This window comes from Pongo pygmaeus, chromosome 11, assembly GCF_028885625.2.
Source record: "Pongo pygmaeus isolate AG05252 chromosome 11, NHGRI_mPonPyg2-v2.0_pri, whole genome shotgun sequence".
Lineage (NCBI taxonomy): Eukaryota > Metazoa > Chordata > Mammalia > Primates > Hominidae > Pongo > Pongo pygmaeus.
The window spans coordinates 89907333-89910069 of NC_072384.2; the positions used below are offsets into that span (position 1 = coordinate 89907333).

General features: G+C 41.4%; 1 pseudogene; it reads right to left on the minus strand.

Moving 5' to 3' along the window:
* Positions 1–710: 710 nt before the first annotated feature.
* On the minus strand, positions 711–1491 carry LOC129031588 (RING finger protein 11-like; annotated as a pseudogene).
* Between the last annotated feature and the right edge of the window lie 1246 nt (positions 1492–2737).

The following is a 2737-nucleotide window of genomic DNA, read 5'->3' on the forward strand; positions in this document are numbered from 1 at the left end:
GTTTATTGACACTTTTTTTTAATAGTGTCAATAAAAAAGGGATAGTGCATCTCAGTTTGCTTACAAGCTAGGAGATCACTTTGAATTCTGCATTTCCTGACTGCAAACAGAAGATAGCACTAACAGGTTATAAATAAACTGGTTTTCAAACATAGAACTAGCCCAACGATAATAGTACACTATTTAAAAGGACCTAAGGCAATGAATTCCATTTCTAATGGAAAAAAAGAACTGTGCAAACAAGCTTAAAACAACTTTTTTGTGTGTGTGCGCCAGTGTTATAAAATGCAGCTTTTAATAAAACCTTGACCCAAATGCCAGTAACATCAGAAAAGAATTTGGGGGTGGGGAGGGGGAAGAGAAGAAAGTTATTTCATTTAGGAAAAATAACTACAATCTTTTTCTTATCTTCAGTACACACAGTTTAAACAAATACAGCTGCTGTAACACTTTACACAATTCCTATGTACTGGAGCAATAACAAGGTCTAAATACAGTTACATTTTTGAACATTGGGTCAAGGCCTTACATAAAAATACCATCCTACTTTTCTCTCTAAGTTTTGAAATATCATGTACTTTCCCCCCAACATCTTCAGCCATCCAGGAATTTTTGGGAAACTTGTGTGCATGATCTTAATTCCTAATCCCTGGTTCTTTGGGCTCAGTGACGAAAGATCAAAACCCCCCAACATGATGGTTCACTTGAAGTCAGATGAGAGACCCTGGCTCAATAGTCTCCTAGGATGAAAGTGGTGCTGCATCAACTGGCTCCATGGAGGGGGAGCACATGAAGGATCTCATCAACCAGTCATAATACAGTCCAGGTGGTAGATGTACATGCACGGTAGAAATTGAATTGGGGCTGGGCGCCATGGCTCATGCCTGTAATCCCAGCACTTTGGGAGGCCGAGATGGGCGGATCACGAGGTCAAGAGATCGAGACTATCCTGGTCAACATAGTGAAACCACGTCTCTACTAAAAATACAAAAATTAGCTGGCGTGGTGGCACGCCCCTGTAGTCCCAGCTACTCCGGAGGCTGAGGCAGGAGCATCGCTTGAACCCGGGAGGCGGAGGTTGCAGTGAGCCGAGATCGCGCCACTACATTCCAGCCTGGGTGACAAGAGGGAAAGTCTGTCTCAAAAAAAAAAAAAAAAAAAAGGAAATTGAATTGGGTCCCCATAAACAAAGTCCATCATACAGATCACACACTCCCAGATCTGTTTTTCTGATCTATCTCTTCCAGAGTCATAAACTCTTTTAAGCAGATGTTGTATAAGGCCTATTCTTTGAGCTATCCTAATTCATTAGGATAGGTGTTTGCTAGGTGTTGGATGGTAGACTGGAGCTGGAACCTGTTCCTCATATGGCAGCGGCTCCTGATACGGCTTAGTCCCCTTGCTAAAGCTAGCCCAGTTGGACTGAGACTCCTGAAGCAGGGAGATGTCATCCGAAGTGGGGGATTTGAGGCAGTTCCCCATCTTCTGGGGCTGGGGGGGTGTGATCTGTGCACTGACGGTCTTCTTTATTTTCTACCTTGAAATTAATAAGTATGTGGGATACTTTGAGACTATGTAAATATATTGTTGCTCATACTTTTGTCCACTAGTTTTAGCATCTACTGATGATGATTCTTACTTGAAACAGTTATGGTGGTTTGTGAAATGGTGGGTTTTTTTTCTTTTTAAATTTTATTTTGAATTAATTTACATTTACAAAAATTGTAAAAATAGTACACCCTTCACCCCAAATGTTAACATCTTACACAATCATAATATAATAATTGTACTGTGTATAGAAAACAGGAAATTAACATTGATGCAATATTGTTATTATTACTATTTTGGAGACAGAGTCACACTCTGTCACCCATGCTGGAGTGCAGTGGTGCAATCATAGCTCATATTAACCTCAAACTCCCAGGCTCAAACAGTCCTCCTGTGTCAGCCTCTCTAGTAGCTAGGACTACAGGTACACATCACCACACCTGGCTAATTAAAAAATTTTTTGTGTGTGGTGACAGGGTCTCGCTATGTTCCCCAGGCTGGTCTCGAACTCCTGTCCTCAAGTGATCCTCCTACCTCAGCCTTCCTCCTAAAGCAAACTCTTGTCCTCAAGTGATCCTTCTGCCTCAGCCCCAAATATGCACAATCGTGGCTCACTGCAGCCTTGACTTTTTGGGCTCTGGTGATCCTCCCACCTCAGCCTCCCAAGTAGCTGAAACTATAGGCACGCACCACCATGCTCAGCTAATTTTTTGTAATTTTTGGGGGAGAGATGGGGTTTCACCATGTTGTCTAGGCTGGTCTCGAACTCATGAGCTCAAGTGATCTACCCACCTTGTCCTCTTAAAATGCTGGGATTTACAGGCATGAGCCCCAGCCTGATACAATATTATTAACTGATTTACAGACCTTATTTTAATTTTGCCAATTTCCCAACTAATGTCCTTCAAAGCAAAAGAAAAAAGTTCTAAATTTTGCCAAACACCTCACTGTTCTTACTTTGGTCCAGAATCCCTCATTGTGTTTAGTTGTCATGTCTTTCTTATGTGATTAGCAGAGATTAACAGATGATCATCTTCATCCATGTGACCAATAAGACCAAAAAGGGATAATTCCTCACTTTCTTTTTATGACAAATGGTCATTAAAAAGTGAGGTCAGGAGTTCAAGATCAGCCTGGCCAACATAGTGAAATCCCATCTCCGCTAAAAATACAAAAATTAGCTGGATGT